At 45.5% G+C, this 27,262-nt stretch overlaps 1 long non-coding RNA gene across 5 annotated transcripts in view; it reads right to left on the reverse strand.

Annotated features, from left to right (window-relative positions):
• LOC115089740 overlaps window positions 1–27,262 on the reverse strand; it is a 56,881-nt gene that overhangs the window by 1,372 nt on the left and 28,247 nt on the right. For 2 of the 5 annotated variants that reach the window (XR_003856217.1, XR_003856221.1), the window contains exons 3-4: window positions 5,439–5,669; window positions 23–2,253 (exon numbers count right to left, since the gene is read on the reverse strand). This is a non-coding gene — a long non-coding RNA (uncharacterized LOC115089740). Of the gene's footprint in view, window positions 1–22; window positions 2,254–5,438; window positions 5,670–24,145; window positions 24,284–27,262 lie in introns of those variants that run through there. The other 3 variants (XR_003856218.1, XR_003856219.1, XR_003856220.1) reach the window with 3 other exon arrangements.

The raw sequence follows: 27,262 nt of genomic DNA on the forward strand, positions 1-27,262 counted from the left end.
GCAGACTATCAATAATGCTGTTTATGCAGCCAGATTTATTTTCTGCATGGATTGGGGCCTAAACAAATATTCAGGCATCTCAAGTAGAATATAAGCAGTAAATAACAAAGTCACAGTGGATAATCTTATTTAAGTCATCACTGCCTCCTACTCACCACAGAATTACATTTTGTATGCGTAGGAAAGCAAGCTTTAGGCTGTGAAACACCACAAAGCATGGGGGGGGGGGGGGGGAGAGAGAGTTGTAGGTTTTTTTTTAAAGACATTTCACATAAGGAAACAAACATCTCTGATGTCTTAATGAACGATGAGCTAAGAACCTGGGCGTCGGTGGGTGTTGTCATTGTCATTCTTTTGAGATGACCCTGCCTAAGACACAGCCATCCTTAACAAAGGAAGATGAAACCTTTTTCTGTCCCACCCTGTACATATACAGTAAATGATGACTAAATCTTGTGATGACAAAAGAGCCTCTATTCACTGAAACAGCCAAACTCTACTGAGTAAGATTCTGTTTGCAATTTGTTCTCCCTGAGGTTGGGGAGGGCATCTAAGATTGCAGGTGATCATTGCATCAGGTCCCAGCTCAGGGGAAACTTCCTCAGCTGCTTCAGGTCACAGCCCGCACTGCTCTTTACTGCATCCCCCTGTGCACGGTACTCCTATAACATCCATAATGCATAGCATTCAGTGCAGAGCCATTTAAGGGAGCATATTGTTCAACTTCCATAAATAGCCGTAACAAAGGCACAGTTCTTGGTACATTTTGTTTTGTACTTTACAACATGTGTAGGAAGACGTGCTTAGGGCCATCAGGAGGCACTTAACGTCCCCTAAGATGCAGCAGCTGGATCAAGGTCAAGGTTCACCACGGTCCTGTAGTTGTGTTAATTTCTTGTCTCTTTATCTAGGTGCTGAAGGAGAGGTACAACAGCACAGTACAGTAGATATACAAAATAATAGAGATCAGACATAAAATACATGAAACAAAAACAAGTATATATATGGAACACAACTGAAAAGCATGAGAACCTGGTCAGTTTCTGATCATTTTTAGCACTGGGCAATCCATACCAATTCCAGGCGTTCACATCCTTCATTATTAATATTTAGTCTTAGTACATCTGCTCCCTCTCCACACAACCTGAGAGTTCCCACAAATCCCTGCGAAGCAAAGGGCAGGCCACACATGATGGATCCCCCGAAACACCTTCAGTTAGCACCCAGCACCTCAAGCATCACCTTGGCAAGAGGGCCTCTCGTCTCTACGCACATCTCACATGTCTATGGAAGCAGCAGGCTTAGATTTATTTTCTCTGTAACTCTGGGAAAGTATCTCTGTACTTTGTGTATATGCAGTGATCCAAGTACGTACACCAGGTGCAAAAATTCAGAAGGACAATAAAAGGTGAACGTTTTGCCACACAAAGGACTGCTAGAGTTTTAGTTCTTGTCTGGCGTGCATCTTTTACTCGGTGGTGCCACCCTGTGGCCAGTTTGCGACAGTTACATGGAAAATACTGGCAGAGGTTTCCAGGTGTTGCTGCTCTAAAAAGAGAACCGGAGGGCCCAGTCTAATAAGGTGCGCCAGTAAAAACTGTGCCCCGAAATGCAGCACACCGTTTTTTAACCCATCCGTAAAAAAAATAAAATTTAACTCCCAATGCAGTAAACAAATGGTATGCTAATGTATCCGGAGTTTAAAAAAAAAAAAAAGCAATCGAGTTAAAATGTGTGCTTGGCCTTTTGCATAGGCTGAGAGCTTGTTTTCACTCAGAAGGAGTATATAGGAAGGGAGCAAGATCTGGAGCTGCAGGAAAAGTAAGCACTGGGCATTCCCTTCCAGACAACAGGTCCTGGCACCAGAACTCCAGGTTCTAGCCACAGACTAAAATTAGCCCTGGAAACTTTACCTTTGGCTAACAGTTAAGTTTCCAGGGCTAAGAAATCACCAGTTAATCCAGTGTGCCTCTCTGCATTCAGGGCTAACAACTAATGTCATCATGGGATTTCCCTGCAAGGGGGCTCACCTGTACGTACATTGTCGTGCACACATTTTTTTTGTGTGTGCAAAACCTCTTGCTGTATTGGCAGTAGAGTTTGTGCATGCTGTATTACTGCGGGCTCTCAGCAGCAAGCCTGGTCTTAGCAAGCTGTAGCAGCTCCGGATCTCCAACTGCTGGACTGTCCCCGGATTGGTTGCTGCCTCAGCTCTGGTGCAGCCACTTCGGCTCAGCTGTAGATCTCGCACCTCTAGGAAAAAGATTTGTAATTAAATGTATTGCCTTCCCAAAACAAGCAGTGAAGCTGGCAGAGCGCCATACTTTCACCATCATCTTCATCATCATTTATTTATTACATGCTTTTCCAAGGAAAGAGAACAAAGCAAGTTTGAAATTACATCAGCCGTTACCCACCACATTCACATGAGCAGAATTAGATAAAGTATCATAGCACAGAAAAATAGAAACACGATGGCAGAAAAAAGGACCAAATGACCTATTTAGTTTGCCCATCCACCCAACTTATTTGGCTTTACAATTCCCATCACTCCCTCAGAGATCCCCTGTGTTTATCCCATGCCTTCTTGAATTCAGATGCTATTTTTGTCTCCGCTATCTCCATGGGGAGGCCATTCTATGCATCCTCTACCTTCTCTGTGAAGAAATATTTCCTAAGATTACTCCTAAGCTACCCCCCTTTCACCCTCATCCTTTGACCCCCCCCCCCCCCCCCATTCTAAAACTTCCTTTCTACTGAAAGAATCTAGCGTCCTGTGCATGGAGATCTTGGAGATGTTTAAATGTCTTTATCGTGCCTCTCCTACTTCGCCTTTCATCTAGCTCGCTCCCTTGATCCAACTCTCTGGTCACCCAATCAAAAGTGATTAAATAGTAATTAAAGATGGCATAGTAGGTGAAGGAAAAAGATGTATCAGAGTAACATTTGGAGAGGCATAATGAGATAAAGGCATCAGGGTAGTAGTTAAGACAGTAAGTAATTAAAGCACAGCAGGTGGAAGTAGAAGGATACATCAGGGTAACATCCTTCCATCTGGAAAGGCATGAAAGGCACATAGAGCTATAGATTTAAAGCCTGAGAGTCGTTTTGGGGTATATCAAGACCAATTTTTTGGAGTAACATCTGGAGAAACATAATGAGGCAGAGGCACCAAAGGCATGCAGAATTTAGGGACTGATCAGGAGTAATCATTTTGGCGACGTCTGGATAAGATGCATATGGTTTCTCGGTGATATGAGGTAAGTTAGAGACACCGGGGGGGGGATGCAGGAATGCAGTAGTTTAAATTGAGATTGGAAGTTTCTGCTGTAATATCAAACAGTTTAGGTGTGGTTTGAGAAGCAGGCCATATGTGCATTTCTTGTCCTAAAGCTGCTTCAAAGAGCCATGTTTTCAATCGTTTTCTGAAGGCTAGCAGGTTGGGGAGCTTGTCTGATGTTCAGTGGCAGGAATTTCCGTAGGTTTGGAAATGTGGCAGAGAAGATTCTCTCTGGCGTTTGAGAGCCACGGCTCCTCTGGTGGAAACAAGACAGTTAAGGGCTTTGCCAACTGGTCTGATGATGGGCCATCAGAACACACTTAGAACAGCTCCTGAGTGTTTATTTCTTCCTGTCTCAGGCTTGTGGGTAACCAGGAGAGCTCTAATTACACCGTAATTGAAACCACGGTCCTGTGCAGAGTCAGGAGGAGTCGCAGAGTTTTCGCCCAGCCAACTTTCAGCTAACAACACTGAGTGCTCTCTACTGAACCCCAGATTCACACAATGAGCAATCTGATTTATGACATCCTTGCCAGTACAGTCCAATGAGGTCCATTGGGTGTGGCATGTCATTTCTAACTCTTTTAAATAGGGCTATTTACTCTAGAATAGCTGAAAGAATTTCTGGAAAGGCCAAATATTACTGCTCAGGTGTGTTTCTGAAATGTGTCACAGTACTTCTTGGGCACATTTGTTTTTTAAATGTTTTTATTTCTTTAACAGGCATTTGTTTTACAGGACAATGTATTTTGACACCACAATGTTTTATTTCTACATGCGTCTTTTTAGTCTTATTTCTCAGGTGCCAGTTGGTTTGTTCTTACCTTGAAGTGAACCTCTATTCAAGTTGTACCAGCGAAGCCTCTATGTCTGGCTGCTCTGTGACTCCCAGACACTCAGATTATAGTGAAAAACCCCTTTTAGTATACACCAAGTTACTGCACAAGCAGCAACTGATTATTAAGTTCAAGATGTGTTTTCTGTGACCTCCACATGTTTAGGGGCGGATTTTCAGAGCCCTGCTCGCCTAAATCCGCCCAAAACCGGGCGGATTTAGGCGAGCAGGGCCTTGCGCGCCGGTGAGCCTATTTTACATAGGCCTACCGGCGCGCGCAGAGCCCCGGGACTCGCGTAAGTTCCAGGGTTCTCCGAGGGGGGCGTGTCGGGGGCGGGCCCGGTCGTCGCGGCGTTTAGGGGGCGTGTCGGCAGCGTTTTGGGGGCGGGTACGGGGGCGTGGCTACGGCCCGGGGCGGTCCGGGGGCGTGGCCGCGTCCTCCGTACCCGCCCCCAGGTCGCATCCCGGCGTGCAACAGGCCCGCTGGCGCGCGGGGATTTACTTCTCCCTCCGGGAGGCGTAAATCCCCGGAGAAAGGTAAAGGGGGGGGGGGGGTGTAGACAGGGCCGGGCGGGTGGGTTAGGTAGAGGAAGGGAGGGGAAGGTGAGGGGAGGGCGATAGAGGATTCCCTCCAAGGCCGCTCCGATTTCGGAGCGGCCTTGGAGGGAACGGGGGTAGGCTGCGCGGCTCGGCGCACGCCGGCTATACAGAATTCATAGCCTTGCGCGCGCCGATCCAGGATTTTAGTGGATACGCGCGGCTCCGCGCGTATGTACTAAAATCCAGTGTACTTTTGCTTGCGCCTGATGCGCCAGCAAAAGTACGCCTATTCGCGTTTTTTGAAAATCTACCCCTTAATGTTTTTGCCAGAATAAATTCCTAGCGTATTTAAAAGTGCAGACACTGAGCTGGGTTCCCCATCACCTCTCATCCACTGCCTGGAGCACTGTTTCCCAGCCTTCTCCTGGAGGCACAACTAGCCAGTCGGGTTTTCAGGATTTCCACACCGAATATGCATGAGATAGATTTGCATACCCTGGGTCTCCAATGTATGCAAATCTATCTCATGCATATTTATTATACATATCCTGAAAACCCAACTGCTTAGGTGTGCCTCCAGGAGAAGGCTGGGAACCACTACAGTGTGCAGGAGAGAGGCAGGTCTTGTGCAGCAGACTGAAAGCTGATTAGTGAGTGACAGAAATGATTAGGAAGTAACCACTGATGTCTTCCATGGCATCATGAGTCATCTGTGTGATCTACATCAACAAGTCCCCTCCTAGACATAACCTTCCTATGTCCAGATTACTTCTTTGTCCTTACATCTATCATGTGCCTCGTAGATATGACAGATTAGGTTCACATGTGCTGTGCCTATCTGGCACGTCATCTTCCTCACTGGCAAAGTTACATTTCCAGGAATGTTTAATCCCCAGGACTCCTCTAAGATGTTGTGAATCTCCCTGGAGACAATTGGGGGTCATGTAGGGGAGGACGTGGAGGTTCCTGCTGTTCCTCCAGAGTACAGTGAGTGGTATTCTCTTAAGTGCATGCCTGCAAAAACAAAAAAAAAAGAGAACATTTTAAGCTTGCCTTAATTACTTATTTACATTCTGTTTTTTGGTACTTCAAAGCAGATTACATTCAGGTACTATAGTTATTTCCCTACGATCTAAGGGCCTGATTCATCAAGGTGTTTTCCTATAGACACAGAATGGGAGAAAAGCCTTCGTGTATCAGGCAGTAAGTTAGGACCTGAGGCAACATGTGGTGAAGTGACTTGCCCAAAGTCACAAGGAGTAGCAGTGGGATTTGAATGCTAGTTTCCCTGGTTTGTAGCCCACTGCTCTAATCACTAGCGGGCCGATACAGAAAAACCCGCGGTAAAAGGAGGCAGCAGCTGTCAGCGGGTTTGACAGCCGACGCTCAATTTTACCGGCGTTGGTTCTCAAACCCGCTGACAACCATGGGTTCAGAAAACGGACGCCGGCTAAACTGAGCTTCCGTCTTCCAACCTGCGGGCCGCGGGCAGATTTTAATTTTATTTTTTTTTAATATTTGGGGCCTCCTGCTTAATATCACTATGATATTAAGTCGGAGGGTGTACAGAAAAGCAGTTTTTTCTGCATTTCTGTACACTTTCCTGGTGCCGGCCGAAATTAAAATGTGCGGCTTTGCTGCACATTTTATTTTCTGTATTGTGCGGGAATGACTAATAGGCCCATTAACATGCATTTGCATGTTGCGAGCGCTATTAGTTTTGGGGGGGTTGGCCGCGCGTTTTCCACGCGCTATTACCCCTTACTGCATAAGGGGTAAAAATAGCGCATCAAAAAAGCGCGGCCAAATGGGGGCTAACAGTGCGCTCAGCCTGAGCGCACTTTACTGCATCGGCCCATAGGTTACTCCTCCACTAGAGTAAAGCATTACTTCTATATTGGGTGAACACTGAAGGGTTTTGGCTTTGCAGGCTGTGGAGCATCCCATTTCAAATGTTGTCTCCATTTTAACACGTGGCCTTGCAGGTTTACTGGTAGGAACATTGTGTTCTAGCTAAGTGATTGCTATGCTAGTCTTTCTGAATGTTCTAGTCAGACTTGTCTCTTATCAGAATAAGATTAGCTGCCAGCTTCAAGCCACTGGATGGCCTCAAAAGCAGGATGCTCAAAGCAGAACATTATAGAATACACAGACACCGCAAGACGAGTGATGCTTTCTGACCTGCAACCAAGAGATTTGATACTGGCGCACCAACCTATGACCTGCAAACATGAGAGCAGGTATTCTCCTGACCCATACAGAATTGTTGCTATCAAGGGTTCTCAAGTGTCTGCACAGCGCAAATCCAAGATGATTGTCAGAATCAAATCTCATTTTAAAAGGGTCTCACCTCTTATATTTTCTAAATGAAGGGCTGGAACACCGCTGAAATTACGACAAGGCCGAGCAACATGGTCACACCAGGCCAGTCTTGTCACCTGGCCTATCTGAGCAGGAAATCTTGGCTTGCGGAAATGTTCAAATCTGAGAATTTATTCTGGGACAACATGTACCATCTGCCAGTTCTCCAGACCTGCTCTTCTCTAGGTATGGACTTATTGAGCAGATGGCGTAATGCACATATCCACCACGTAAACCCTCACATGGACATCTTCCTTTCTTTGGAAAGCCATTCGGTCTACTTTGAATTGAAAATGTTCCCATTATTGCTCTGTAAAACATTTATGGTTAACGATCACACGTTAAACCTCATGTGTAACTGTTTTTTTTTTACTCCTTGTAAAAGAGGCTTAAGATTTTTTTGTTGTATTTAAAAAAAAAAAAAAAAAAAAAAAAAGAGGGGGTAATTGTTGTGTCTCTGTCCTACTTATGATATTTGCTAGCTTTCAGGCTGATGCAATATCGGCGCGGGGAAAATGGGCACTCGTGATTGAGCTCCCGCTCTCCCAATGCGCGCCGATCCGCCTCTCCCGGGCGCTCCCCATTTAATATTTAAATCGGCTGCCACGGTAAAAAGGAGGTGCTAGGGGAAGTTGTGTGCGGGCGCCCAGGAGAGGTGACTGTCAGCCAGTTAGGAAAACAGACGCTCAGTTTTACCAGCATCCATTCCCCTAACCTGCCTGCCCACACTTTTTTAAAAAAAATTTTTTCTTTTGAATGTTGTCCACCTTTTTGTTCCTTCTACTTAATATCGCCACAATATTAAGTTGGAGGAAGTACAGAAAAGCAGTATTTTCTGCTTTTCTGTACACTTTTTGGGCTGTTCATATTAATACCCGTTCCTGGCAGGTGTTAATTTCTGAATGTAAAAATGTGTGCGTCGGGCACACATTTTTATTTTTTTTTTTAAATCGGGGAGAATAGCTAATATCCTCATCAGCACGCATTTGCATGTGATGAGCACTATTAGCTTCGCGGGCGTTGGACGCGCATTTTGGACGTGTTAATCCCCCTTATAGCATAAGGGGTTGTGGACGCACGTCCAAAACGCACGTCCAGTCTCGGGTTAAACAGTGCGCTCGGCTGAGCGCATTGCATTGCGTCGGCCTGTTTGTGCCTTTAACTTCTGAGTCCTACAGAAAGGAGAAAGCAGAGCACAGGGCTGGAGGTTATACTTTTGTAGCAGTTCATAATTGTTTAAAATAAGTTATAATTAAAGGACTGAAGGTTTGGGGATAGCCTGCTTAGAGCAGCAGTTGCTACTACCCTTAAAAACAAAAACATAATAATTAAGATTATATATATATATATATATATATATATATATATATATACATTTTTTTTTTTAAACCAAACCTTGCTGAGAAGACTAGATGGGCCATTTTGGTCTTTATCTGCCATCATTCACTATGTTGCTATATGTTACTATAAAACTCATCAGAGAGATTATTGCCAAACCTATAACCCAAATCATCAACCTATCCCTCGAACAAGGAATCTTCCCAGACAAACTCAAAAACGCCATCATCAAACCAATCATAAAAAAACCGCAACTCGACAAATCTGATCCTGCAAACTACAGACCAGTCTCCAACCTCCCATTCCTAGCAAAAATCATCGAGAAAACTGTCAACAATCAACTCACAGACCACCTCGACGCCCACAATCTTCTCCATCCAACACAGCACGGCTTCAGAAAACTCTACAGCACAGAAACTCTCCTCCTCTCCCTCACCGACACCATCCTCAGAGGCCGAGACAGTGGCAAGACATTTCTACTGATCCTCCTCGATATATCAGCCGCATTTGACACCATCAACCACAGAACTCTCCTCACCAGACTTAAAGAGATCAGTCTGCAAGACACTACACTCAACTGGTTCAAATCATACCTCTCTAACAGATCCTTCATTGTCAAGACAAACTCTTCTGAATCCTCCCAAGTGCCCCTCACCCATGGCGTCCCTCAAGGTTCTTCACTATCCTCGACCCTCTTCAACATCTACCTCCTCCCACTATGCAAATACCTCTCTGATGCCAACCTCACCTACTTCGTTTATGCAGACGACATTCAAATTCTCCTCCCCATCACCAAATCCATTGAACTCACCATGGAAAGATGGAACAAACTCAGTTCAAATTTATCTCAACTGCTATCACAACTATCTCTCTGCCTCAACCAAGCCAAAACAGAAATCATTCACATCCAGGACGACCGTCCCGCTTCCCCCCTCGAGAGCACCCCCTCAAACAACACAGGAAGCGCAAACAACACTGGGATGCCAAACTTATCAAGAACCTCACTCACACCATCCACAAAAAACCTAGGAGTAACCATCGACAGCCAACTCAACTTTAAACGACACATCTCCAATATAATCAAAGATGGATTTTTCAAACTTCAAACACTTATAAAACTCAAACCTCTCCTCCAACCGCATGATTTCCGAACAGTACTACAATCAATTATTTTCTCAAAACTCGACTACTGCAACTCCCTCCTCCTTGGACTTCCTGAAATCCACATCAAGCCCCTCCAAGTTCTACAAAACGCCGCCGCCAGAATTATCACCAATCACAGAAAATCCTCCCACATCACACCCACTCTCAAAGACCTCCACTGGCTGCCCATCACACAAAGAATCCAGTATAAAACCCTCACCCTTCTTCACAAAAAAATAAACAACAACAGAATGGTCTGGCTAAACAACAACATCCAGCCATATTTCACACAAAGAAATCTCAGATCCACCAACTCAGGTCTCCTCTCCATCCCAACTCTTAAAAATGCTCACCTCAATACAACACGCAAACGAGCCATTACAATAGCTGGCCCTACCCTCTGGAACTCCCTCCCCCCACAGCTCAGAAACGAACCCTCACCGCAAGTCTTTAAAAAACAGCTCAAAACATGGCTGTTCTTGAAAGCATTCCCTCCTGAACCCCAACATCCTATAATAAACGCTCTTGAAAGCCTTACCGCATAACTTCTACTCTGCATGAACGCATAACCCCTCCCCCCTTCTCTATCCTCCCTTTTCCCTGTCCCCCACCCTTCTCGTAACCTCCCTTTTCCCTGTCCCCCACCCTACTCATAACCAAGTCATATTGTACATATTGTATATAGGCTATATGCCATTTCTATATACCCACATCTAATATTTAATTTTAATTTTATTCATATGTTACAATGTTCCTTATATTTATTGTTTAATCAACTGTTCTCTTGTTACAATGTAAAATAGGGCAGTTCCGGCTCTATTCAACCTGTTTTCTGGAAACCGATGTGATATCTCGATCGAATGTCGGTATACAAAAGAAATAAATAAAAAAAATAATAAATTTCATTATAGAAAAGTATGTTGTGTGATTTAACGTTGACAACACAACATTGTGCTGCTGCATTTTCTGGCTTGTGATGCTTGTGTGCTTCCCTTCCCTCCCCTCCCCAAAAACATTTGCCCCTGTACTTAGCTCATAGTGCCTGCGCAGATGCCGCAGAGCACAGGCCTTGCTCGTGGCGCCAGCGGAGGTGCCGCAGAGCACAGGCCTTGCTCGTGGCACCAGCGCAGATCTGCAGAGCACAGGCCTTGCTCATAGTGCCAGCGCAGATGCCGCAGAGCGCGGGCCTTGCTCGTGGCGCCAGCGCAGGTGCTGCAGAGCGCGGGCCTTGCTCGTGGCGCCAGCGCAGGTGCCGCAGAGCGCGGGCCTTGCTCGTGGCGCCAGCGCAGATGATGCAGAGCGCGGGCCTTGCTCATAGTGCCAGCGCAGATGCCGCAGAGCGCGGGCCTTGCTCGTGGCGCCAGCGCAGGTGCCGCAGAGCGCGGGCCTTGCTCGTGGCGCCAGCGCAGGTGCCGCAGAGCGCGGGCCTTGCTCGTGGCGCCAGCGCAGATGATGCAGAGCGCGGGCCTTGCTCGTAGTGCCAGCGCAGGTGCCGCAGAGCACAGGCCTTGCTCGTAGTGCCAGCGCAGATGATGCAGAGCACAGGCCTTGCTCGTGGCGCCAGCGCAGGTGCCGCAGAGCGCGGGCCTTGCTCGTGGCGCCAGCGCAGATGATGCAGAGTGCAGGCCTTGCTCGTGGCGCCAGCGCAGATGATGCAGAGCGCGGGCCTTGCTCGTAGTGCCAGCGCAGGTGCCGCAGAGCACGGGCCTTGCTCGTGGCGCCAGCGCAGGTGCCGCAGAGCGCGGGCCTTGCTCGTGGCGCCAGCGCAGGTGCCGCAGAGCGCGGGCCTTGCTCGTGGCGCCAGCGCAGGTGCCGCAGAGCGCGGGCCTTGCTCGTGGCGCCAGCGCAGATGCCGCAGAGCACAGGCCAGCAGTGGGAAGATTTCTAGATATTCCTCGTGCCAGCTGGGGGAGCAAGCATCTGAAGGGCAAGGCCAAAATATGAGTGGACTTTCCCCCTGCACAGCCCACCCTGCCATGGATAATACAGTTAAACAACCCTAATATTAGAGGAACCTGTCATTTATATATTCCAAAATTACTCTCCTCTTTGCTTCCTCTCCCCCAGCTGACAGGAGCAGCGCGCAACACTTCACATAGCCTCATTTTTCTGTGCACAAAGCCAGTCTTACGGTATTGGCCACAAGATCTATGAGATCTGTTTGACTCATAATGTGAGACTGGAGCCACACGCAGGGAGTTGAGTTATGTTAAGCACAAAATAGAATGGAGAAGGCAGTTTTACCTCAGGCCCTGTCAGCCCACAGAATGAAGAAGTCTGCCTTGGCCTCCACGGCCAGAAGCAGCAGTCTACCTTACATCACGGGGCAGAAAAAGTCTTCCTAAGGCCCTGGTGGCTCAAAGAAGGGAGCTGTAAAGAGCCAGAGGGAAGGGGGAGCCTGCTAGGGTGGGTGGGGGAGGGGGGAGAGTGCTGGGATGGGTGGGGAGAGGCATGGAGAAGAGAGGGAGTACTGGGGAGGGAAGGCATAGAGAAGGAGAGAGATTGCTGGGGTTGGGGCGTAGGAAGGAAGTCAATAGGGTCAGGCCAGGGAAGGCGGAGAGAGAGAAAAACATAAAAAAACTTTGCACACTCTTGCCCAACCTTCCCCCACTCCCCCCAGCTAATGTACGCCCATCTCAGATGAGAAGAACTCAAAAGTTCCCAGGTACGGCCATCAGACTCACAGAGCGGTCACAGTGGGGAGAGTCATAGGGTCTAGGCTGCCAATCCGCGCATCACCCTTCCTCCCTCTACAAGGGCACTTCCTATTTCAAAGTGGAAGTGCATGGGGAGGAGGAGGAGGAGGAGGGAAGCAGCAGCACTGTGCATACACTGAGGCTCCTGCTGCTGGCTGTACAGGAAGAAGAGAGAGGAGGAGGGCAAGAATGTGGCGAGAGTTTTCATGGGGAGTAGGAGAATGCAGAGAGAAACTGCCAGGGGCAGAGCCTTTTCTTTTGCTGGGGGGGTGGGGGGGAAGAGAAGCCTTGCAGAGGTGGAGGGAATACAGGGAGAGCCTTCCAGGGATGGGAGGGGGGGGGGGGATGTGGAGAGAGCTATCTTTGGGTTGCTGGGAGGGGATGTAGGGAGAGCTTTCTGGTGAATGAAGAGAGGGAAGACTGAATCTGTGTTGGAGTGCAGAGAGGGAGAGGTGACAAGGGATGAAAGAGAGAGAAAGGAACCAGGATGTTGGGGGGGGGGGGGGGGGGGAGGAGGGGGGATGCAGAGAAGGGAGAAAAGACTTAGGACTGAGGGAGAGAAGGCCCAGAGATGGAGGTGTGGGGGTCCTGGAAGAAGGGGGGAGAATATCTTGGATAGGGGAAGGGTGATGGGGAAAGGAATAAGTGTGTAGTGAGAGAGATGGGGTCGGTTATTGTGTGGAGGGAGAGGGAGAAAGGATCCATGATGAGGGAGAAGACTGAGGATGGGGGGAAAATGGAGGGGGGAGAGAAAGAGGATCTTGGATTTGTTGAGGGAAGAGAGGAATCCAGTAAGATAAAATGTAGGAGGATAGGGATGAGGAGTGGAGGAGAGAGCACAGATGAAAGGAGAGAAAGGAGAACTGCTGTGAAATGACAGCAGTGAGGAAGAGGAGCCGAGGAAGAGGAGAAAGGAGGTGAGCAGAAATAAAGAAGCTAGAGAAAGTATTAAAGTATTCACTCTGAAGAAGAGAGACAAAGAAGAGAGACCTGAAACAGAAAAAAAGAATACCAGAGAGAGAGAAAACAAAAAAAGAAGAGAGAATGAGAAAAGAAGAGACATTGGGTCAGAAAATCAAGCCAGAGACACCAAAGGTGGGAAAGAATGCATTCTCTGATCGAGAATATCAAGAACTCATCAGTGCAAAATATCCTGGGACCCAGTTCACAGTCTCTCTTCCAGATGTATTTCCCACACAGAATTTACATGTTGATAAACAGCTGGATTTAGTTGGCTGATTAGAAGGTTTCTAGTGCATAATTAACTCTTTCCTGTACAGGACATACCTGCCAGCCCTCAGACGTTTGTACTGGGTTTGACATATTTTGTGGTAACAAAATTTAAGGAATGTGCTTTTAGGTATATTTTGACAGTATAGTACTACAATTTTCCATGGGCAACAATCCCCCTGCCATCCCAAAATAAAACTGTTCACTGCACTGGTCACCTTCCTGCAACCCCGCTGCACCTGTAAATGATGTTCAGACACAGTTATTACTGGAGACGAAAAGGAAGGGCTCCATTAGAATCAATGGTGAGGATGAGTTGAGGTGGGGAGGAAGGGGGCACAGTAGCACCGGCCCTGTCCACCCCCATATCCTACTGGTTCTCAATCTCAGCCAAAAAGGCCAAGAACGGTGCCCTCAGGTCATTACTCAGACCCTACACTTGGGATTTCAGCCAAAGAGAAGGACACTCCGATTTATTTGATCTGAAGAGAAACCAGAGGATTTCTGTAACAATTCTGCCGATAGAACTGAGTTGATATGTACGCGGTACAATGTTTTGGTCCTGTTGTGCTTTTTATAACCTTTTTTCATACTGCACGTTCCCTGTTGTTTCTTAAGGGGTCGAGGTTCGTGTGTTTTCACAGCGTCTTTAACTGAGGCTGAACAGCGACTCAAGCGTGGGCAAGTATTTTTGGCTTCTTGCCCGTTCTTTGCCCAGATGTCACGCAGTGAGCATGCTCTGTGCATTTCCTCCGCCCTCCTCCAGATGGTGCTGATGTCAGCAGAGCGACTCTGCCTGTCTGAAAAGGGACGATGAGCCTCATGCCTGCTGTTACGAAGCCAATAACGTATTACATACAGGGCAGCAGAGGCAGGTCTAATGAGCCGTGTTAAAAAGGGTTTATTCAATATTTCCCAGCTCTCGGGGGCCTCGTGAAAGCTTTCTTTCTTTTATTGCTCAAGATGGCGAATATCTCTTTGCTTGAAATTGTTCTAGCTCCCAAGTGGGAATGAAGAGATTGATAAGTTATGTGGAACTATATGCAGATATGACACAGATATACCACATAATCTAATTAAAAACCAAACAAAACAGTGTTGTAGAATTTTCTGACTCTTGCCACCAAATCTACCTGTCACCCGCTGCTGCAGGAACCAGAAACCTTCAGTATGAGACATTTTTTCCTACACAGCAATAGCCTGTTCAGTTTTTTTTTTTTAAGAGGCACAGACACTGAAATCAGAACATAAGATTTTTAAAAATTAAATTCAGCTGGCATGAAAAAACATTATTATGCATATTTTAGTCAAAATTCCTATCTTTGTTTGCCTATGAATACATGGCATGAGGACATTTTAGAAATGATGCATGGGTTAAACTTGCACAAGCTTTCTCCCCACTGATTCCTGAGGGCCTCTTCTAATCAGCAGTTTCCTGCCACGCTTTACTGTTTGCCTGATCCATCTCTTGGTTCCTTTTTAGCCGGTGAGCTCTAATATCCCACCCAGAGTCAGAGATGCTGCAGAGTGCTGGAAGGGTGGGGGATCTTCATCCTTGTTGTCACGATTGTGTTCCAAATAATCCTGGAAGTCTGGAAGAAATATCTTAGGGACTAATAATTTCCACCCGACAGTCACACAATGACAGAAAAGGATTAGCGAAGCAGGCCCTTGGGCGGCTGGGCTCCTTCATGAAACTGTTTCTAGACAATGGGCCTAACACTCTTGGAGGCCTGGTGGTCACTATGGCAACTCCTGTGCCGGTGAGTGGTGAGCGCAACGCAACCTGCTCATATGGTTCCGCGCAGCAGCTCCTCTGGTGATGTTCCCAGTGCAGCGGGTGATGCAGTTCTGAGCTACTGCCTGGGCTGAGTCAAAGCACAGAAATCAAAGACTTCTTCCCTCTTCATAGAGAGTGTTTAAAAGGGTCTGCACCCTAAATTTAGGTTTATTTACTTTTAAAGGGCCACTGTCTCGGATGGTAAACATGACGTATACGTTTGTCTACTCCTTGATATGTATTTATTTATTTAAAATTTGTTTTTTTATACCGCCATATCCTATAATCTAGGCAGTTTACGGTTAAAAACACACATAATCAGCATATGTCTCATAAAATAATAAAAATACTACAATAAAAAGTTGCAACATTAAAATAAAAAACATCAAATAGTTCATAAAAATTCATCATGTGTTAACATTTTGACTTATCCTCACTTGTTAATGTTCCTTTCCAAAGCTTTTTTAGTGATGTACTGTACTGATTAACAAAAATGCATTACATGGTCCCACTTTGTTAAATTCTGACTTGGCTTATCATATACCTATTGGCCAAATGTTCTTTGCAATAAATTAGGAATAGTGTATTACATTAATTCAATATTTGCTTTTCATTGTCCTTTATATATGTGGATTGTAAGGAAAAATTAAAAAATGTGAAGCAAACTGCTTAAGACTGAGAAGTAGAAAGCATAAGTAAATGAACATGAAACACTGGAAGAACAATTACCTTTCAGATTTCCACTTAAGTGGCTAATTCATCATGCAGGTTCCCCATAGCCGTGCAGAGATCTAACGGCTTCAAGGAGCCTTTCCAAGCAACATCAAAGAAAGATGAGAAGCCCCTAACCTGAAAAATAAGCTTCTCCGTAGGGGAGCTCTCCCGGACCCAGATCGGTCATCATCTCTGGGCAGGTCAATGCGTTTCCAGTGGGATGCCGTGGTACATCGGCAGCTGCGAGGGGATTTTAAATTAGCTTACTCTTCACAAAACCTACCCCTGGGACCCGGGAGATCCAAAACAAAAGTTTCTAGATTCCAGGGCATATCGGTCTGGGCCACCTGCCCAACAACAAATGAATAATTTAGGCCCCTGGGGTACCACACTGCAGTGGACAGCGTTGCTTTACAGGCGTGGTGCAGTGCACTGGGCCATTTCCTTTACCCACTTCCTGCTGAGTTTGTGTTGCCTCGGTTTACGGTTTGTTTGTTTTATTTGCTGCTGCACCCGGATTTGTAAAGAACCATCTGCCACATTCACATTCCTGTTCTATGACCCTGACCGTGGCCCCTGCAATCTAAAACAACATTACTACTTAGCTGGCTTTCTCTTTCTAGATGACTAAAAGGCAGTTCCAAAGCATCTATCAAACAGGAACCATTACACTGCATTATATGGTGTAACTCCGCGTGACATAGATTGTCACTTACTGTCTCCACTAACTGCAGGGGTAGACAACTCCAGTCCTCGAGAGCTACAAACAGCTCAGGTCCTCCAGCCAACCAAAATATTGACCTTATCCAGGCTCTTAGATCAAATGTATGCAGAGATATGTCAGGCGTATTCATGGCAGACAGCTTGAAACCCAGCTGGCTAAGGGCGATTGAAATCAGGATGGGGCACCACCGAGCTAGAGGAGAATATGACTACGTATCCCAGCATGCTAAGAGGTGGGAGTTTAAAGAAAAAAAAAAAAATCATCCAGGACTCTACCGAAGTGTTCCAGAAGATGGTCCTAGATAAGTAGCAGCTCTTTGTGTGAGTAGTTCAAAGTTTTATTAAAACACATTTTTCGTCAGAAATTCAAAGTGCTCAAAAAATAAAAATAAGAATATATAAAAAATGATCAATAAATAAAACAGAGAGAGAGAGAGAGAGATCCTGTGAAACAGATAAAAGGAAATACACATTCTGAATAGTTCAAAAGTGCTTTTGAGGGAGTACATTTTAACAATCTGAATTTGGAATATGAGTCATACAAACTAAGCAAGTAAAAACTGAATACTCAAAGAAGACATAAGAACATAAGCGGTGCCATGCTGGGTCAGACCAGTGGTCCATCAAGCTCAGCATCCTCTCTCCAATAGTGAGGTCGGAAGCAAAAATGAAGCAGTGGAACAGCACCGGCCTGTAATAGACCCACACTGCCAAGAGCACCACAGCTTCCATTGCACTTCTGAAAGAGTTCAAGCCTCGTCTGATTACCTTACAATCGTTTCGCCACAATAATCCAGGGAAATGAGAAATAACATTCTGCACCTTCAGCCAATCCTTCTGAGCAGCAAAAAAAAAAAAAAGACATTTCTCCCTGACGCTAAACAAGGTGCTCAGAGACTACCCCTTAAAACTACACATAGTCATGCCCAGTGATCCCTTTTCTCTCCAGAAACCTGTGAATGCTCGAAAGTGTTCTACGCATTTCCAAAGTCTCTGGGGAATTAGTTTTGCTGGCACAGTTACACTGCTGATGCTGCTTTTTGATGGTTTGCGCCTCCTTTGGTTGCTGATCAGCTGAGTCTGGTGTCGTATGTTATAGTAACCCAGTATGCTGAGGCTGAACGCTAACTGCTCATTATTCCTCTGGAAGGTGTATCATCTGATCGTTTCTCTTATAAATAATACAGGGAAACTGAATGTTGGCTGAATGCAAATTGAAGCCTGCCTTTCTCTTGGAACAACATGAAACCTGATTTATCTTTTTTTCCAGCTCAAGAGAAAACTGGCAACTGAGCAAATGCTTCCTCTGCTCACCCTGTTAAAGCATTCAAGCAAAATGCTTTATGTGAATTTAGTAAGGAGCTGCTATAAAATCCAGTAGCTGAGCTCCTTTTAAATACTGTGCACAGGAATGCAACACATGGACCCCATTCAAGGCCTTTAAGTGACTGTGTGTTCCTTGCATACATCATCATTGCTTATTTATATTAGGTTTTTCCAACAAGAAGGTTCAAAGTTTGTTACAGCAAATTAATATAATACATAATGGCAACAAATAGAAGATAATACAGCTCTGCAAGGATGACAGTGAATACATAATGTAGATGGTGCACAACAACACTCCACACTCACGACCTCCGAACAGTCATACAAGCAACCCTTTCATCCAAACTGGACTACTGCAATTCTTTGTATCTAGGCCTTCCCTACTCCACTATCAAACCTCTCCAAATGCTACAGAACGTCACCTCTAGAACCATCATGAATGCACGCAAATCTGACCGCATAACCCCCCTCCTCAAAGACCTCCACTGGCTCCCTATACCATCTCGCATCCTATTTAAGACCCTCACCATAATGCACAAATCCATGTACAAAAACAATTCCACATGGCTCAATGAACCTTTCTGACCCCACACACTCCTCCCGCCCAACCAGAGCAAACTTCAAAGGTACCCTTCATATCCCATCCCTCAAGAATGCTCGCCTCACCGCAACAAGGGATCGCGCCCTATCTATTGCTGGCCCCACTCGTTGGAATGCTCTACCTACAAACCTCCGCCTCGAGCCCTGCCCCTTTAAATTCAAGAAAATGCTAAAGACCTGGCTTTTCCACCAGGCATATCCAGACTAGATCCATGTACCTCCATACCTCACCACCTCACCTCCTCACCTTACCTCTAACCTCATGCCTCTCTAAGTTAGTACGTTAATATGTTACCTCTCCAGTTCTCTTTATCAGGCTCACCTGTATAGCCGCCACCTGCTGCAGCACCTTGCTGCAACATGTTTCGGTATTTTGTCCGTCCCCCCTCCCTGTTCATTGTATTTTCCATCTATTGTTTGATGTAAACCGATATGATGTGCCTACTAATGTCGGTATAGAAAAGCTGTTAAATAAATAAACAAATAAACAAATAGACCAAATACAATGGTGTTAGATACAGGGTGTCGCATAAAAGATCAGGAAAGGGGAACAACAAGTGAGGTGATCAAATTTGCAGACATAAAATTATTCTTAGTTATTAAATCACAAGTGGATTGTAAAAAATTGCAGGAGGACCTTGCGAGACTGGAAGACTGGGCAGTCAATTGGCAGATGAAATTTCAATATATCTTTGAGCAACTCTACATCACTACAAAATAAAAGCATGAAACATAGAAGTGATCAACAGAGCAGCATCCCTCACCAAATATGATGGTGAGGGATGTGGACAAATGCAACGTGATGCACATGGGGAAGAGTAATCCACACTGTAGTTACACGATGTTAGGTTCCATATTAAGAGATACCACCCAGGAAAAGGATCTGTGCGTTTTACAGGACAATAAGAACATAAGAAATTGCCAAGCTGGGTCAGACCAAGGGTCCATCAAGCCCAGCATCCTGTTTTCAACAGAGGCCAAACCAGGCCACAAGAACCTGGCAATCACCCAAACACCAAGAAGATCCCATGCTACTGATGGAATCAATAACAGTGGCTATTCACCAAGTAAACTTGATTAATAGCTGTTAATGGACTTCTCCTCCAAGAACTTATCCAAACCTTTTTTAAACCCAGCTACACTAAATATACTAACCACATCTTCTGGCAACACATTCCACAGCTTTATTGTGCATTGAGTGAAAAAGAATTTTCTCCGATTACGGTAGTCTTAAATGTGCTACTTCCTAACTTCATGGAATGCCCCCTAGTCCTTCTATTATTCGAAAGTGTAAATAACCGATTCACATCTATTCTTTCAAGACCTCTCATGATCTTAAAGACCTCTATCATATCCTCCCTCAGCCGTCTCTTCTCCAAGCTGAACAGCCCTAACCTCTTCAGCCTTTCCTCATAGGGGAGCTGTTCCATCCCCTTTATCATTTTGGTTGCCCTTCTCTGTACCTTCTTCATCACAACTATATCTTTTTTGAGATGCAGCGACCAGAATTGTACACAGTATTCAAGGTGCGGTCTCACCATGGAGCGACATAGAGGCAGTATGACATTTTTCGTTTTATTAACCATTCCCTTTCTAATAATTCCTAACATTCTGTTTGCTTTTTTGACTGCTGCAGCACATTGAGCCGACGATTTTAAAGTATTATCCACTATGATGCCTAGATCTTTTTCCTGGGTGGTAGCTCCTAATATGGAACCTAACATCATGTAACTACAGCAAGGGTCATTGTCCACATTAAATTTCATCTGCCATTTGGATGCCCAATCTTCCAGTCTTGCAAGGTCTTCCTGTAATGTATCACAATCCACTTGTGATTTAAGTATTCTGAATAATTTTGTATCATCCGCAAATTTGATTACCTCACTCGTCGTATTCCTTTCCAGATCATTTATATATATATTGAAAAGCACCGGTCCAAGTACAGATCCCTGAGGCACTCCACTGTTTACCCTTTTCCACTGAGAAAATTGACCATTTAATCCTACCCTTTGTTTCCTGTCTTTTAATCGGTTTATAATCCACGAAAGGACATCACCTCCTATCCCATGATTTTTTAGTTTTCTTAGAAGTCTCTCATGAGGGACTTTGTCAAACGCCTTCTGAGAATCCAAATACACTACATCTACTGGTTCACCTTTATCCACATGTTTATTAACCCCTTCAAAAAAATGAAGCAGATTTGTTAGGCAAGACTTCCCTTGGGTAAATCCATGTTGACTGTGTTCCAATAAATCATGTCTTTCTATATGCTGTACGATTTTGATCTTGAGAATAGATTACACTATTTTTCCTGGCACTGAAGTCAGGCTCATTGGTCTATAATTACCTGGATCGCCCCTGGAGCCTTTTTTTAAATATTGGGGTTACAGTGGCCACCCTCCAGTCTTCAGGTACAATGGATGATTTTAATGATAGGTTACAAATTGTAACTAATAGATCAGAAATTTCATTTTTGAGTTTCTTCAGTACCTTAGGATGCATAACATCCGGTCCACGTGATTTGCTACTCTTTAGTTTGTCAATCTGGCCTACTACATCTTCCAGGTTCACAGTGATCTCGTTCAGTTCATCTGAGTCATCTCCCATGAAAACCATCTCTGGAACTGGTATCTCCCCAACATCCTCATTAGTAAACACAGAAGCAAAGAATTAATTTAGTCTTTCTGCAATGGCCTTATCTTCCCTAAGAGCCCCTTTAACCCCTCGGTCATCTAATGGTCCAACCGACTCCCTCACAGTTTTCTTGCTTCGGATATATTTTAAAACATTTTTATTATGAGTTTTTGCCTCTACGGCCAACTTAATTTCAAATTCTCTCTTCGCCTGTCTTAATGTTTTACACTTAACTCGACAATGCTTATGTTTTATCCTTTTTTCTTCAGATGGATCCTTCTTCCAATTTTTGAAGGATTTTTTTTGGCTAAAATAGCCTCTTTCACCTCACCTTTTAACCATGACGGTAATCGTTTTGCCTTCCTTCCACCTTTCTTAATGTGTGGAATACATATGGACTGCGCCTCTAGGATTGTATTTTTAAACAATGTCCATGCCTGTTGAACACTTTTAACCTTTGCAGCTACCCTTTCAGTTTTTTTCTAACTATTTTCCTCATTTTATCAAAGTTTCCCTTTTGAAAGTTTAGTGTTAGAGCTGCAGATTTACTTATTGTCCCCCTTCCAGTTATTAGTTTAAATTTGATCATGTTGTGATCACTGTTGCCAAGTGGCCCCACCACGTTACCTCTCTCACCAAATCCTGCGTTCCACTAAGAATTAAATCTAAAATAGCTCCCTCTCTTGTTGGTTCCTGAACCAATTGCTCCATGAAGCAGTCATTTATTACATCCAGGAACTTTATGTCTCTAGCAAGTCCCGATGTTACATTTATCCAGTCAATATTGAGGTAATTGAAATCTCCCATTATTATTGCACTGCCAAATTGGTTAGCTTCCTTGATTTCTCTTAGCATTTCATCATCTGTCTGACCATTTTGTCCAGGTGGACGGTAGTATACTCCTATCACTATACTCTTACCCAATACACATGGGATTTCTACCCATATAGATTCTACTGAGCATTTAGCCTCTTGTTTGATCTTTATCCTGTTGGACTCTATACCCTCCCAGACATAAAGTGTCACATCCCCACCAAGTTGATCCTCCCTATCATTGCGATATAACTTGTACCCTGATATAGCACTGTCCCATTGGTTATCCTCCTTCCACCAAGTCTCTGTGATGCCAATTATGTCAATCTCATCATTTGCTGCTTTAAACTCTAACTCTCCCATCTTACTTCTTAGACTTCTGGCATTGGCATACAGACATTTCAAAGTGTGGTTTTTGTTTGTATTAACAACCTGCTTTTAAGTTGTTAGGGATAATTCGGAAATTATTAGCTTCAGTGATTTTTTACATATAGGCACATGGACTATGTTTGCTTTTAATGGAACCTCTCTGTTGGGATGCCCTAACTCTCCTGTATTAGTATCCTTCAAGGATACATTTCTCCGAACCATGCACTGCTGAGTGACTGTCGGCTTTCCCCCTAGATCTAGTTTAAAAGCCCGCTCTATCTCCTTTTTGAAAGTTAGTGCCAGCAGCTTGGTTCCACTATGGTTAAAGTGGAGCCCATCCTTTCGGAAAAGTCTCCCCTTTCCCCAAAAGTTTCCCCAGTTCCTTACAAAGCTGAATCCCTCTCCCCTGCACCATCGTCTCCTCCACGCATTGAACCTCTGGAGCTCTGCCTGCCTCTGGGGACCTGCATGTGGAACAGGAAGCATTTCAGAGAATGCCACCCTGGAGGTTCTGGATTTCAGCTTCCTACCAAAAATCCTAAATTTGGCTTCCAGAACCTGTCTCCCACATTTTCCTATGTCGTTGGTGCCCACATGAACCATGACATCCGGCTCCTCCCCAGCACTGTCTATAATCCTATCTAGGTGATGCGTGAGGTCTGCCACCTTCGCACCAGGCTGGCAAATTACCAGGCGGTCCTCCCGTCCACCAGCCACCCTGCTATCTACATTTCTAACCATTGAATCACCAACTATGATGGCCGGCCTAACCCTTCCCTCCTGGGCAGTAACCCTGGGAGACTTGTCCTCAATGCGAGAGGACAATATATCACCTGGAGTGCAGGTCCTTGCTACAGGATCACTTCCTGCTACACCAGGGTGATGTTCTCCTACTGGGAGACCTTTCTGATCCAAGGCAGCACTGGGGCTGCCAGACTGGATTTGGGACTTGGCTACTATGTCCCTGAAGGTCTCATCAATGTACCTCTCTGTCTGCCTCAGCTCCTCCAAGTCTGCTACTCTAGCCTCCAGAGATTGAACTCGTTCCCTGAGAGCCAGGAACTCTTTGCACCGAGTGCACATATACAATCTCTCACCAGTGGGTAAAGAAAATCATACATGTGACACTCAATGCAAAAGACTGGAAAGCCCCCCTCTTGCTGCTGGACTGCTGCCTTCATCTTAGTTTTATTGAGTTCCTAGTTAAGTTTAGGATACTAAGGGAGTTGGAATGAGAGTACTTTAAATTTACAGGTGAATTTACTAATTAATCAGCTAGTGTCCCTCAAGGGGATGATTAAACTTTCAATAAGGGCTGGTACAATAGTATGATTTAGATAAGACCCTGATTGATTTTTAATCAGAAAGTGTCTTGTGCCTAAAAATCAAGGGTTGAGTGGGTAGGAAAGACAGACACTAGAATTAACTATCTCTGGCTTTCTTATTACCTCACACACACACAAACTCTAAAGAATATATTCCTTAATTTCACCTTTCACCAAACTTTTATAAGCCCAAAAATTTCTGAAAGCTATACCTACCAATCCTCTTTAACCACCATTAAATTAATCTTCACTCAGTTAATGGAAGGGTTTGAGATTCGCATGCCCAACGGCATGTGCTTCCGGTCCTCCTCTACTGCAAAGGATGCGGGGTCTCTGGAAGCTGGGGCTGTGGAAGTCAATCCCTGGATCGCTTGCAGTGACCTCTGGACTCCTCTCCTGGGGGATGCTGGGAGCAGTATGCAGATGAGCCTTCCGGGCTTCCTCTACTGCAAAGGGTGCGGGGTCTCTGGAAGCTGGGACTGTGGAAGTCAATCCCTGGATCGCTTGCGGTGACCTCTGGACTCCTCTCCCAGGGGATGCTGGGAGCAGTGCGCAGATTAGACTTCCGGTCCTCCTCTGTGTGTGGTGGCGGTCAAAGAAACAAAGGAATTATTAGGAAAGGAATGGAGAATAAAACAGAGAATATCAAAATACCTCTGTATAGCTCCATGGTGAGGCCTCACCTGGAGTATTGTGTGCAGTTCTGGTTGCCGCATCTCAAAAAATATGAGGTTGCACTGGAAAAGTTCAGAGAAGTGCGACCAAAATGATAAAGGGGATGAAATGGCTCCCTTATGAGGAATGGCTAAAGAGCTTAGGGCTGCTCAGCTTGGAGAAGAGACGGCGGAGGGGAGATATAATAGAGGTCTATAAAATCATGAGAGGACTAGAACAGGTAAATGTGAATCGGTTAGTCTTTCAAAAAACACAGAAACTAGGGGAGGCACCAGGCAGTTGTAAGTAGCACATTTGTGTCTTGGATTGGCCACTGTTGGAAACAGGATGCTGGGCTTGATGGATCCTCAGCCCGACCCAATATGGCAATTCTTATGTTATTTAATATTCAAAGCCATTTAGCTAGATAATTCACAAGTTATCTGGCTACAAGGCAAGTTTTTAATATTGGGCCTCTTATCTGGCCAGATTTTAGCTGGATAAATCATTGTCCAGATAAAATCTAGCTATAAAAACAAGAGGTGTTCTGGAGCATCTAACTTAGCTGATGTTTATTTGTATCTGGCTATCTTAGCTGGATATCTAGGACTGCCTCATAGCAGGTCTAAAGTTATCTGGTCTTGTATGGCTGGATAACTTGCCACTTAATTGGCTATATTCAAAAGAATATAGTTAGTCAACTGGAGGTGCAGTTTAAAAAAAAAAAGGTTGTGGGCCTAGTGACCCTATCACTCCCTCCATCTCCAAAACACACAAGCACTAAATCAGGGTCCTGCCAGGTCAAATCTGCCACCTCCCCCACCCAAACCTCTTAAACATCTTAAGAAAGGTGATTTTAAAGGGACGGTGCCAGCCTTTCAACTCCCCCTGCTGGATCCCTTATCCAATCAAAGTTTGCCCTCCCAGGCCCTCATCCCTCCAAGTACCTTAAAGCTGAAAGATCTTCAGACCAGATGATGTGGCCGAGGCATCTAACATAGATGATTTAAAAGGGGTTTAGTCAAGTTCCTGGAGGAAAAGACCATAAGCAATTATTAGCCAGGTGGACACGGGGGAATCTGCCCCTTAACCCTGGGAGTCAGCAACAAGGAGTTGGATCTACTCTTTCGGGTCTTCCAGGTAGAGAGACTCATCATCTAGTACCTGCCCAGCGGAAGTCTCCTCGAATGTGTACCTACAAGGTTTGCCCAGTTCCAGGCCAGCTCTATCCAACTAGTGTTTAACTTACTATATATACAAGTTATACCCAAGGCACCTACTTCTATATTATTATCTAGTGTTCCCTACTTATCTATTTACTTGTAAGCTACCTCATATTTGTACATATCCATTACTTACAGGATGTACTCAGTGCCTTATTACTTCATGTAATCTGCCATAGGCCTATCTTTAGGAGAAGGTGGAATATCAAATGCTCATTAATAAATAAATACATAAACGATGATCCAGATTGGGCACTGACAGAGAAAGGATGTTGGGCTCAGTGGAGCTTGGGTCTGACCCAGCATGGCACATTTTATGTTCTAACAAGCCGTTAAGCCCGTTAAAACGGGCTACATCCCTCTGTCTCTCACCTCCCCCTCATTCTCTCTCCCCTCACTCTTCACCACCCCCTACCTCCCTCCCTCCCTCACCCACTCCTCCCCACCCTCCCTCTCCTCTCACTCAGTCCCTCCCTCCCACTCAGTCTCACTCACTCCCTCCCCCCTCTCTCCCTCCCTCTCACTCACTCAGTCCCACTCACTCTCACTCAGTCCCACTCCCTCCGTCCTCTCCCTCAGTCCCACTCACTCCCTCCCACTCACTCCCTCTCACTCAGTCCCCCCTCTCCCTCTCACTCAGTCCCTCCCCCCCACTCTCTCTCTCCGTCCCTCCCTCTCTCTCTCTTCTCCCTCCCTCGCTACTGGCCGCTACCGCCGTCGCCGCTGCTTTTTTCTTTCTGACGCTGGCTCAGACCGACATGCTCGCCCACACATGCGCGGTAGAGCTGGTCTCTACTGCGCATTTGCGGCACGTCGGTCAAGCTTCGTTTATCTAGTAAGATGGATTAGGCCCCACTGCACCCTATAGTTCTCCTAAGACTCCCTGCTGTCCCTGTTCTGGTTGGCTGAGGATGTCAGCTATCCTAACTGCTCCTGCTTTCTTGCTAGCCCCATGACCAGCACTATGGGCCACTGGCCAGAAAATGAGCTCCTCTCCCCTCTGGCGCCTAGCACGTTGCCTGGAAGACAGCTGGCGGCATAACAGGGCGGCCGCCAGGGGTTCCAAATGGGCCAGACTGTCTTTTGCCTTAAATTTGTGTTTCAGTACAAAAATAATGGGATTTGTTTTTCTATTTAAGGCTGATGTTGAGCTACAGAACATATCAGAGCAGGAGGAGCTCAGATCTTCTCCACAAGAGCCCAGGCATGTCGTTGGGCTGTGCGCTACCAGATCTCTTACGGTCAAAGACCCAGTTTTACTCCCAAATGCATTCTTCCGATTTGCAGACCAGTTAGCAAGTCATCCATAAACATTAAATCACTGTGATGGAATCTGAATTGTAAATTGCAAAATCAATCTGATTTCCTTGGAAGAATAAGGGATGCAATGTCTTCTGGTCAGGGCTGGCTCCAGGGTAAATGGTGCCCCGGGCAAGAATTGTCAGTGATGCTCTTCCCCACCAAGTGATCTTTACCTCATGATCTTTGACATAGAGTAGCAAAGGCTCAGGTGCACACAAGCTTTCTCTTCAAGTGAAGGGTGAAGTGGGGTCCCCTCCTCCTCCAGCATCTGCCCCCCACCCCACCTCTTATTCTCTCCCCTGGCATCCTCTTTCCTACCTCTTACCCCTAGGGTTGCCAACTGGCTCCAGATTTTCAGGACAGGTTGATCCATTCC

The sequence above is a fragment of the Rhinatrema bivittatum genome, chromosome 4 (assembly GCF_901001135.1).
Source record: "Rhinatrema bivittatum chromosome 4, aRhiBiv1.1, whole genome shotgun sequence".
Taxonomy (NCBI): domain Eukaryota; kingdom Metazoa; phylum Chordata; class Amphibia; order Gymnophiona; family Rhinatrematidae; genus Rhinatrema; species Rhinatrema bivittatum.